The sequence below is a fragment of the Solanum stenotomum genome, chromosome 12 (genome assembly GCF_019186545.1).
Source record: "Solanum stenotomum isolate F172 chromosome 12, ASM1918654v1, whole genome shotgun sequence".
Lineage (NCBI taxonomy): Eukaryota > Viridiplantae > Streptophyta > Magnoliopsida > Solanales > Solanaceae > Solanum > Solanum stenotomum.
The window spans coordinates 20,188,683-20,201,528 of NC_064293.1; the positions used below are offsets into that span (position 1 = coordinate 20,188,683).

The 12,846-nt window shown below is 34.8% G+C and overlaps 1 pseudogene; it reads right to left on the reverse strand.

The window, feature by feature from the left end:
- Positions 1-2,334: 2,334 nt before the first annotated feature.
- Positions 2,335-5,402, reverse strand: LOC125847214 (probable polygalacturonase; annotated as a pseudogene).
- Positions 5,403-12,846: the final 7,444 nt, after the last annotated feature.

Below are 12,846 nucleotides of genomic sequence, written 5' to 3' on the forward strand. Positions count from 1 at the left end.
ATTGTTTGCCTTAATTTGGTTTAAAATTCGAAGGGTTGTTTTTGGGAGCTATGGGTCATACCTTGATTGTACTAGTGCATAATTTCATTTCTTCTTCAGGGGTTACATGGTTGAGTTCGAGAAGATGGGTTGAAAATAGGTATGGTGAGCCGTTTGGCGAGCTGGGTCGAGCTTGCCGAACCACTCGGCGATTCGCCTAACGTTCCCATCTCATCCTTAATTTAATGATAAATGTGCTGTTAATTTTGTAACTTTCGGCAAGAAGTTGAAGGTCGCTAAAAACTTTTGGCGACTCACCTAAAGTCTCGCTTTGCCCTTGTCAACTCCCCTGGATCTCTGTGCACTGTAGCTTTCAGCGGACTAACTCTTGATAGCCAAATGATATCAGCGTAGTTTATCAGTGCTTTTGTCAAATATTTCTCTAACTTCTCTTCAAGATTTTGCAGATATGAGTAAACCTAAAGCAGCTGAAAGAATAACGTCGGCTCAAGAGAAGTCCAAAGGAAATTCAATAATGGAAGATGCAGGTACGTCGAAAGGAAAAGCTTCGAAACAACCCACAACTACTGGGAAAGGCAAGGACAAGAGGTCCACTCCTGCCAGGAAAACCATTACCCTAGAACCTAATACTCCTCCATTGGCCAGGGGATTTTGCAGAGCGGTGCATGTCTTTCTGGCAGACTCACAATCAACAGACCTTGGTGAAGCTGGCACTGTTGTTCCCCTTGAGGTGACCTCGGGTACTGATGTCTAGGCTCAGGGTAAGGCATCGGGCACTGATGCTCCGACAGATGGAGAGACTGCATAGATATGATTTCTCTTTACCTCCCTCTTTTTTTTTTTTTATATTACATTTTAGACTCTGTGTTATTTGCATTTGAGGAAAACATATATTTGTAACTACGCTTTTAAAGCGTAGCCTTAGTTTTTGCCTTTTGACTACGGTAATATTGGCAACACTTATAAAGTATAATATTTAACGGTATAGGCTACACTTTATAAGTGTTGCCAAATCATTACATAATTAGCAACACTTATTTACACATATGATTACACTTTTGAAGTGTGATATTTTTATAATTCTAAAAGCAACACTTGACAAGTATGTCCTTATAATTATCTTAAAATTTTCAACCAAATATTGTATCACCTCCCATATATTGAACTCTCCCTCCAATTTCTAATTGGCCAAAAAAAACACTCAATACAAAAATAAAAACGTTTTTCCCCAAAGAAAATTTTGTGCTGCTTTTTGCCTAAAGCACTACTCAAAAATTGAAACCTAAACCCTAGTTTCTCTCCTTCTCAATTTCTCCAAATATTTCTTCAGTAACCTTATCAATGGCATGTGGGGATTCCCTAATCCTTCTTCACCTTTGTCCTAGAGACAGGAGAAACAATTCGACGAACTTCAAATTTAGAGGAATCGGAGAATCTACGAGCAGTGGCGATGGAGATAGATTCAAGTACACCGTGACTATGCCAGCCTTCTTCTAATTCATTGTTATCACTCTGTTGGATATCAATGATGAGCCTGTTTGTCCTAGGCCTTTTAGTTTTGACTTTGAGCAACCATCTTTTATTGAAGAAAATCTCAAGGAGATCATTTGGAGGGAATCTGTGAACTTCAATCCAGATCCAACTCACTGAGAGAGATGTTGTTTTATAATTTCTGTTGTTTCATAAATTTTGTAGGGTACTTATCAAACCTCTCAATGATGCTTGGAAAACGTAGATCAAATGCAATGGAGGCAAGTTCATGGTTCTATTAGTAGCTTATGTTAGATTTGTCCTATTAGTCATTCAAGGTTATCAGAATGTTCCAAGTACCAATTCCTTCTTGTTACTAGATTCTCTCTGGCTGGTAGAACTAAGAAATCCTAAGTGATTACTGCTTGTTATCTTAAGAATTTGACCTATTTTTACTTTCAAGTGGTTTGGCAGTACTTGTATGTATTTTTCAATCTGGATGCCCTATGTGATTGTAGAATTGTATTCTTATGAAAAATCACCTAATTTTCTTTAGTGTTTCTATATTCTTTCTCAGCTACAAGGTGATATCCAGATTCGTGAATTTGCTATCTTAAACGTGTTGTTCACAATTCCTTACTGGTAAATGAACTTTAAGATTTGTCTTTCTTAGATTTGTTGATAATCACGGTTTGTAGAATCATAGTTTTGCTTCTTATAGTGTAACATGAAATCATCCATTTTGGAAAAGAACACATGGCCTTATATAGTTATATTTGTAGAGTAGTGTTGAGGGTATTCTGAAGTAGCCATGAAAAGTATGGGTACTTAAGTAATAGAACTATTACATGTATGGAAAGCTTATCAGAGATTCAATCTATAAGAACATCTTTGAAACTCTATGCTATCTATGGGTAAACTTTCTGTAGGAAAAGTAGACACACCACTTTTCTTTGGGCCCTGATAAGCTAGCAACTTACATGGTGGAGGTTGTACACTACTGCTAATTCCTTCAATATTAGTGCAAGCCCATGGATATTTCTTGGACTTTTCTTCTAAACCAAATGTTACATTGGACATGCAGATTCCAGTGAAAGGATCCCCGGATATCCCATCTAGCCGGCTAGCGATTGACACGTTCTCAGCCACCACATCCCGGTAATTGATTTCTTTTATCTCTGGTAAGGCTTTAGGATCCCAGTGGTCAGCATGTGAACCATAGTTGTCTGTTATCCAGATTACCCATTTAATAGTGTGCAGTTTCATCCCCTTGACATATATATCTTCGATGTAGCCCCCTCGCCCCACGCCAGTCTTGATCCTTATCCCTAATTCTGTCTAGATGGTTGTAATGTCTTGAATTCTCACATCTTGAATTCCACCTGACATTTCACTTCCTAATGCTATAGATGCACTGTAAGGTGAAATGCAAGTGAGACGTTTGATGATCAAATACTTGTTGGCTTTCCGTATTTTATACCATACTCATCCCAACAACTTTTGACTGCTACACAATCATCTCCAGACACAATGTAGTTGTCCTCTAGTTTTCTAAGTTATTGTTAACTATGATTTTATTCTATTTGTTTGTTGGTCCTGGTGTTACAAATATAAATCGGTGAGTATGTAAGCATTTGATTCTATCTTTCTTAGAAATTATTGGTTTTGACATCTTCATTCTACTTCTGAAGTTCTTGAATTTGTACTTCGTTTTCATTCTACTTACGAAGTTATTGAATTTATACTATATTTTCTTTTCGGGTGCTCTTAATATGTTTATTAAGTTTGAGGAATTTGATTATCTGATCAGATTCCTCTTATGAGAATAATTCATTGGTGCAGGTTCTTTTTTATGTAACTGATATGGCCATAATTCCAAAGATCAAGAGGTACATTTTCTATATTACTGCTAAACAATATTAATAAGAAATTTATCGTAATAGTAAAAATGACTTTTGATATAATATTCATTTCCTTTCTTGTATATTTCCATTTTGTAATATCATTATCTAATACCTAAGAATAATCCACCATAAAAAACAAAAGAGCTTACAGAGAACAATGAAGAATCTACACAAATATAGTACTGTAATAGTTTGCTTGCAAAATTTTCTAAGAAGAAGTCAAATTTTGGAGGCATAGGAAGATTTTTTATGTGCACTGTAATGCAGTCAAGTTGTTTGATGATATGCTTGAAGAGTTGAAGTAATATTTTTATTGCTTCTCTTTCTTTCTTCATAGAAATTCTAGCGCATGATTTTTTTTCCGTGTTTCAGAATACGGTTAATAAACATGTAAACTAATCGATTACGATAAATTGGATCGGATTTTGCTATTTTTTTTCTACAGTACCTCGACGTGACATGAGCGTGATTCCCTTTTTTCATAAGAAGAAATGAAAGTATGGAGGCNTTTCAGAATACGGTTAATAAACATGTAAACTAATCGATTACGATAAATTGGATCGGATTTTGCTATTTTTTTTCTGCAGTACCTCCACGTGACATGAGCGTGATTCCCTTTTTTCAGAAGAAGAAATGAAAGTATGGAGGCCTCTATGCTCAATCGAATAAGAAAGCTCGAAAGGCAAAGTAGCCTTTTTCTGCTTTCTAAAGCAAAATGGGAGTATTGGTCAGAAGTAAAGACCACACTCTACAATTGTGGCTCTCAGAAAGAGTATTACAGGTTACTGTGTTTCGATAACAGAGATCTGCAAATCAGGGAGAGAAAACATTCATATTTTTTTCTCTTTCAAGAGATTCTTTCTCGAAATTGTGCCTTGACCCTGGGAACATAAGAAATCGAAGTATTTAGGGATTCGACGCTTATCATCTACCAAACTCAAAATAAATGAAAAACCAAATATGAAAAACTTTTGACATACCATGCTTATCTTGAAAAACTCACTGAGCAATTCAAGAAAATAAGTTTCTCTCCACTACCTAGAGAAAAAAGAAGTTTGCGGATGCCTACACATGAACTTGATTATGTTTGGTGAACATCTAGTCGTATACATCCTATAAACAAAAATATATACAGTTATGTATGTTCTTATATATCAGTTGTGGTAGTAAATATGTGAAGAGCTATGTTTCTACAAAACCTATACCAAATCTCTAGAGTATAGATTTTAAGAAACGAGCATCTCCAAGACAATATAGCAATCTAAAAGGAGCTTACATTAGCTTCAGGTCTATTTGCTGTCAATTGAAGTTAAAAAGCTCCCCTGCTAAATTTTAGATTTAGAATATTGAGGAGGCATAGTATTAGTTGAGGTTTGCTAAATTCTAATCATCAATTTTAATCAATCTTCTCAACTGTCTTATTATTGGAATCTCTCTGGTTTCAGGCACAACACATCTCTTCTAGTGAGCATATCAAGGAACTCCAAGGTATAGTAATTTGTGTTGGGATATTTAAGTTTAACTTGTGAGCAAGCGAGGAAAATTTGAGTGTGGCTCTAAAATTTTATGTGACATTTTATTTGATTCTGTTGACGCACATTTGCTAATCTATTTTTGAGTAATTATATCTTTTTTGTTTGCATTGATTTTGCTGTTATTTAGTATGAAAAACTTTTGATTCGAGTATTAGCAGAATTTTCTCTTAAATTTGAACTCATATTTGAAACCAAGTGAAAATCCTTAATGAAGTTCCTTCTCTTGTTTATTAGTCCTCTTAGTGTTGGTAGTTAAGATCTTGTAATACTGTTTTTGTTAGGAAGGAAAAGGGGGGTGACAAAAGGAACTTGAAAGCAATCTCCTACTGCTTCACTTTTTCTCTCTACAAAAGTATAAGCATGAGGCAGTTGAGCTAGGTCGTGTGGTGTCTCTTCTGGGGATCGTTTATTCAAGACACATATATAACACATGTTGTGCCTTTATTACTCATACACTTCCTCAGAATCCACTTCACCTTAGTTCCATCGCCATGGCTCGGGGAGTTCGGTGACGTCTGTTGTTCTCAATGTGAGTTCTACTATGTTTTCTCTAGTAACATTCACTTTTCTAGGTCTCTGTTGGTTCTTCTACATTTATGGAGTTTATACCTTTATATGATTTGTGGTTGCATGTTTCAAATTTATACTCTCTATTTTCTTTTACCCCAAAATTGAAGCATTATATTGCTACAAACTATTTCTATTTTGTTCTATTCTTTACTTAACTTAAAATAAAAAGATTTTAACACAATATTAAATTTAATCTAGGTATAGTAGAAATCCTTTCTTCTCCTTTGATATAAGCTTTTAATTTTAGTTGTCCACTGTCCATTTTTTAGCACAAATCAGCTCTAAGATTTTAGGTATAGTGAAAATAAGTAATATATGTATGTTTTGAAAGAAAGATTAATGACTAGCCAACATTTAATGACTCAATAGAGAGATACAATTTTGGAGATAATCCGCAATTACACTTCTCCATTGGTGACTGTACAAATCAGAAATTATATGCAAGTAGCATATCTAATTTGGAAAAGAGAGTCGCAACAAGAATAATTCACACACCCTCATAAAAATTTAAAAGACATGATTATAAATTTNTGACTAGCCAACATTTAATGACTCAATAGAGAGATACAATTTTGGAGATAATCCGCAATTACACTTCTCCATTGGTGACTGTACAAATCAGAAATTATATGCAAGTAGCATATCTAATTTGGAAAAGAGAGTCGCAACAAGAATAATTCACACACCCTCATAAAAATTTAAAAGACATGATTATAAATTTGAAAGGTGCCTATTCTGCTGTTGTCATACTTTGTGCTTGCCATTGTCAATGCATGTTGCTAAATTCCATACATTTTTCCTTGTGTTGTGAGATAATTCTGCAATAGTGAGTTCTGGATTAGTTTTTGGGATGTAATTTGTTTTGTTTCAATTTGGACTACCAAATATTAATTATTAGCCATCTCTCTTTCCTTCTAATGGGTTATGTTTTATTTAAGAATCAAATATTGAGGAAACAGAGCAAGCATTGAAAGGAAAGGATGAGGTGATTGCGGACAAAGAGAACATAATAAAAGAAAAATTAGAGATGATCAAGTCATTGTCAACTGAAATTGGCCTCTTTACAGGTGAGTCCCTCAAATTAGCAAGTTTGTACGCTATTTTAGTTTCATGAAAATGCTTAGTAGTGTTGATGTAAGTCGTAGCCTTTTCAGTCATATTGTTTTGTATAGACAAAGGGTTCCTTTAGTTGACAACAAGTGTTTCATACTTTAGAGAAGATCGTCCTATAAATTTAGATAGTCGCAGTGTTAATACCTAAGTAACGATCCATTAATTTTCTTCTCACTAGGGCTATAGTTTTTTTTGGATGAGTTCAGGAGTAAATAAGATGGGCCATTATATATTGTTATACTTCAAGAATCTGTATCCCATCCAAGGATTGGATGGATTTAGCAAGGTATAGCAAAGAGTATATTGTTGGTGTTGATTCAATCCTAGATTTTGCTTACTCTGATGGAGATCCTCAAGGATATAACCTTGCTTCACCTATTGATGCAAGTAGCACACAAACTATAAGAGGCACAAATCTTCCACATTCTTCAGGGTCAGATCATAATCCAGTTATTCAAAAGGTATTTTGTTTTTAGCATTCTCTGTTAGTAGTCTGCATATTGTTATCGATTTCCAAGGTAGTTGTCGTTTTGTTGCTTGTGTATCTCCTCTTATTGTCGACTTGATTGATGTTCTTCTGAAGCTGTCCAATGTGTTGCCTTGCATNAAAAGGTATTTTGTTTTTAGCATTCTCTGTTAGTAGTCTGCATATTGTTATCGATTTCCAAGGTAGTTGTCGTTTTGTTGCTTGTGTATCTCCTCTTATTGTTGACTTGATTGATGTTCTTCTGAAGTTGTCCAATGTGTTGCCTGGCATTATTGGTTTTCCGTTTTCCTTGTATGGTTGTGGAATGATTCTTGTTGGGGAAAGGATCTGGGCTCCTGGTTTGACATAGTTGTCCTCTGTAGTGATATAATAATTTTTGTTAAAATAGGATTGTGTATACCTAAAGAATTCCAGTTGTCTAGCAGTGTTCATGAGCTCGTTGATGGTGTGTTGAATCTTCCATGGAGTTTTGGCATTTTTGTTGAGTCATTTGGTTAATAGCTCTGAGTCGACCTCCAATATCTCCTTCTTGTATCCATGTTGAACACACCAGTGCAGTCCACGTAAAGCTGCCTGACTTTCAGCCTAGTTGTTAGTGTCAATTCTAGTTGTCTGCATCCTTCTATCAACAAGATCAACTCTCCCCAATTGCAAGGCCAATTTATGTAGGGATAAACTGTCATACGGAGTCTGCTAGTATCATTAAAGACCAGGAATTTGACTCTTGCACTACTAGACTTTTTGCCTCCATATTTTGCATATCACCTGTTCTTCTAAAAGTTCTAACAGATGATAATATGGCTAGAGTTTGAAGAATAAGTTTTGAAGAATATGTAGGGATAGACTGTCATACGGAGTTTGCCTACTATTTTCTCCCAGATTTATTTTATCATTGATATTTGCCTACTGTGATAGTCTTGGAATACATGCCCTATTGTTTTCTCCCAGATTTTATAGTTTTTGTACATGTTTGGGGTTCATTTAAGTGTGAAGGGGTTGGGAATTGAACAATATAGTGAGCATATGAAATATTTGATTCTCTAACTTATAATTTACTTGTTAATGTGCAGGAAAATGCCACTGATTGAATTTTATGAATAGAGGATAGAAGTAAACTCGATCTATTGTAGTGAACGATAAAGAGTTTTTGTACTATATATTATCATATGTTGTTTGAATACATTTGGTTTTGTGGAATGTATTGCTGGTAGAGATCTTTACGCAATTGCTTTCTATATGTATGAGACTTGTTTTCGAAGTTTATTTAATTTGAAATATATACTTTCGAATTATTTATAAGCAAATTTTGTGCTTTATATCACTTATATATATTTAATTGTGATTATTGATATATGCAAACTAAATTTTGTCGTAAGTGTGGCTAAGTTGTGGCTACAAAAAATCTACACAGCATTGCAACACTTCGAAAGTGTCTTATTGTTTATAAATTTTATCTTGTACATAACAAAAGTTACACTTTATAAGTGTTGTTGTAGGTGGGATATAAAAGGCTTCACTTTTAAAGTGTAACCAATAACAACGCAAAGGTAACACTTTTAAGTGTAGTATAATCAGATAAAAGTATTGCTAATGAAATACTCCAAAGTGTGGCCTTTATACCTCTTTGGCCACGCTTTGTAAGATTTGCTACTTTGGCGACACTTCAAAAGTGTGGTCTAATGTCAAATGTTACGCTTGATTAGGCTACCCCCTAAAAAGTGTTACTGAAAGTCAAAAAGTGTGGCCTTTTATCAAAGTCCACACTTTTTGCTAGTTTAGGCTACATTTTACCGGGGTGGCCGTAGGCATAAAATGGTGTAGTGGGTTCTCTTCCATTGTTGTGGGTTATGATAGATGTTGATCCAATTGAGTGGTTTATGATTGCTTATGATTGAATTGATAGAATTGCATTTATTTAGGATGATATTACATGTATCCATGCTTATTCCATGATTTGACCAAGAATTGATATAGTTGGGTTGATGTCATGAAGGGAAACTTTATGGCTTTAGGTTTGTCCTTATAGGATATATCAAATATGATTAGTATTGCTTGAGAATGAAGCTTAGATGATAATCATGAGATCTAGGGCTTTGAGAGTAAACATTATGATGTGAATTGTTAGTAATTGATGTTATTGTTGAGGAAGGGATACTTCCCACATGAATGGGTTAATTATGAATGCATGAATGTGAAAGGTTTACTCAAATGAATGCTTCTAGATTGGAAAGGATTGCTCAATTAAAATGAATGTAGAATAAAATGCTAAATGAATGATGAGGCTAGATGCAACTACCCTTGACCTCTATGTTGAAGGATATGTGGTGATCTCCCATACTCCTTAGAATTGAACAAGAGGTGATTCCCTATGTTCCTGATATGATAAATGGACATGGAGGCGAGTACCCATGCTCTTTATGAAATGATGTGAAGGCGAGTACCCGTGTCATATGATGACGTTGTGGAGGCCAGTACCCGCAATCTAAAAGTAAGTAAGGCAACAGGAGAATACCCGTTAGCATTTGTTTGTAGGAAATGAGGCAAATGCCGATGTCTTTAAAAGTAAGTATGAAACTAATGTGAATTGCCTTATGAAGAATAAGTAGCTTGGATTGTTGATTGATATGCCTTCCATGAGGTAAGTTGACTAAGAGGTGATGACCCAAGTCTTGATTAAGGATGAATAAGGTTGCTTGAGAAGTATTCCTTTATTATTATGATATTGATATATGTTTATGATTATGCTTATTGTTTATATTGACTAAGCATGATGTTTATGTTGTTTGTACTAGCTATCATATTTAGTACTTAATTGTACTAACATATACTCTTTCCTACATTCTTATCAAATGTAGGATCCGACGAAATAGTCTCACACTCGTGGCTAGCTCTTTTGTTGATCAAGGAGGTGGAGATTTGGTGAGTCTTCATTGTGTTCGAGGATGTGATCACCCTTTTCTCTTATGTCTTTCTATTATGTCTTGGACTATTATATGGGCTGCGTCCCAAGACTTTATTCATGTTTTTCTAGATTGTTTGAGATTATGGTATTAGACTTCTACTAGTTTTATAAAAAACATTGATTGTGGTGAATTTTTTTTAATTTTCGCACCATTTTCTATTACTATATACTATGATATGCTAAGTGGCTTTGTAACACCCCGTATTCTACGTGTACTAGTTCTATTTTGGTGATGCTTATAAATTGCCTTATGGTATAGTTATGGACTAGGTATCCCATGCTACTTGTGACAGTAGAATAGGTTTAAAGTGAGACAGTAAAAGGTGGTATTTGATGTAAAAGTCAAAGTGGTCATGTGCGTATTAGTGTTACGTTCTTGTAAGAAACAAAGATTGGGAAAATGGTGTAAACTAAATGAGGTGCTTGCTTGACTAAACTATGCTAGTAGTTGACAAACAGGTGATCCACCTACTTAGAATTAGTGGACTGCATTTTAAGTGAAAAGAGCAAGTAGGTGATGCACCTAATAAGAACTAGTGTACCAGTTTTTTAAGTGAAAACAGAAAGTAGGTGATACACGTATTTGAATTAGTGGACTGCATTTTAAGTAAAAAGGGCAACTAGGTGATCCACCTACATAAAAACTTGAGGCAGAAATTAAGGGGGGTGATGCATTTTACTGCTTAATGTAAAGAACCATATTATTTCTCCAATTTATTAACTGAAAATATCCAGAAGATACCTCTAAAGGACTCAATCTTATCACATCTCCTTCATCACTTATATTCAAGAAAATTACAACCGAAGGAAAGCTATTGAAGCTACAATAGTTCTACTCTACAACTTCACCATTTAAGTCTGAAGCAAGCCCTTTGTTTTTTAAAGTGCAAGTTGGTAGAACATCTCTCATCTTAAAGAATTAAAGTGAATAATATGATTCAACATCAACGTAAGGGGAGAGGACAACCTGAACCTTGAAGAATTCATGTCTTAGTAAGTGAGGTTTTTTTCCAACAAGGTAAGCTACGTATATTTTCATCCCTATCTTATTCTTGCATTGTTTGTGAAAGTTTTTATGAGTTAATGAACTAAGGATTGTTGTCTCTATATGGTGTAAGCTTGGTAAATGTTCAGGAAGGATGTGCCGGTTGGGACGACCATGGTACTGAGTCCCCTTTAATTTTGATTGTGAGCTTATTTTGAGCATCTTAAATGTAATGTTAGTTGGCAATCACAGGATGTTGAACGGAAGCGTGAGTTCATACTGCTATTTCCACATTGTGATGCTTAGGGACTTTTTTGTGTATCGTAAAATAAGGAGGGTGGCAGGATATGTGCAGAGAAGTCATGGGAACTGGTTAAAGGATAGAACATTGAAAGTGTAGTGATACACCACTGAATTGAGTGTTGTAGGAGTTTACTTCCTACCATCCCTTTGTATATTGTTTTACAAATATTATGAAGCCCGAGGAGTTTTGGAGGACCTTTTAAGAAGGTTGTATAGTGTTTGAAAAAAATTAGAGGAGAATGGGTGGGAAGAACATCCTTGATGGGATCAATTACATATTTACTGCGAATTACTAATTTTGTCTGATCAAGTAGCCCAAAAAATTGTTTATAAGCTACTAATGCTAGTTTTTATATTTACTATATTGTAGATAAATAATCTGAAAGTAAGACGATAAACTCATTGTAATATCCAAAGTTGTGCAATAAGGTAAGTAAGGCTACTCGATTTCCTATTTCTTTCGCATGAATCCAACACTTGTATTACAAAATAAGGTTTCTAACTGCCCTTGGTAGTGATGATCCATAGTGGCACTATAAGATCACCAATATGGATAATTATCTCATTCATACACCCTAGAGCGTTAAAGTAAGCATTCTAATATGAGTTTATTACTAAATGTACGTGCTTACTGTACCAAGTATCAACATGCAAGGTTTAAATTTGTTTTATCATCAAAATGCCAACCCTTGGCACATATTTCTCTTATATAAATCAATATGATCCCAAATTACACATGGTACGTATGTTTATATGTTAGTTATACAATTTTCCCATATCTTGCCCACTTGCTTCAATTGACTACTCCATCATATAAGTCATCTTTTCGCGTGTTGATATCTTCCCTTTATTTGTAATCACTCCCATTGTGTTAGACTATAATATTACCTCACAAGATCCCTACTTGCTCTATTGTACATTTTATATGTAAGTTCATGGAATATGAATCCGTCCCTAAGTTGAATCAGCCCACATACTTCCTTAGTTCCAAGTTCATGTATACCTTGTATTTTATATTAGTTAGTAAGTATTTGGCTATCATATAGAGTTCATAACTCTTGGCTGAATGTTAAATTTCTTCACTTGATATGTGCTTCAATTTGAGATGTCAAAATGCTTATTAAGTCATATAAGTTCTGAAGTATTATATTGGTGTCACAATTGTTTCCCATGTCATTGTTATTATCTTAAGTCCATATTCATATGTCTCCTACTATGTTTTACTGTCATAAAGCCGAATAACTCTATGACCACCGAAACAACAATCTCAAAAAAGTTGTGAACATCAAAAGAACAATCTTAAAGATTAAAGAGACAATGTATAATGAATCTATATATTTATGGGTTGTAGCTCAGGCGTTAAAATACCTAGCATGAGACGATCCTAATTCTAAATCTTAAGGTTTGCAGCATAGGGGTGGTAATACCTAGCATGGGATGATCCCAATCAATGTCATTATGGGTGGCATCCCAGGGGCAAAATGGCCAACATGGGCCGATCCTGATTTATATATTTA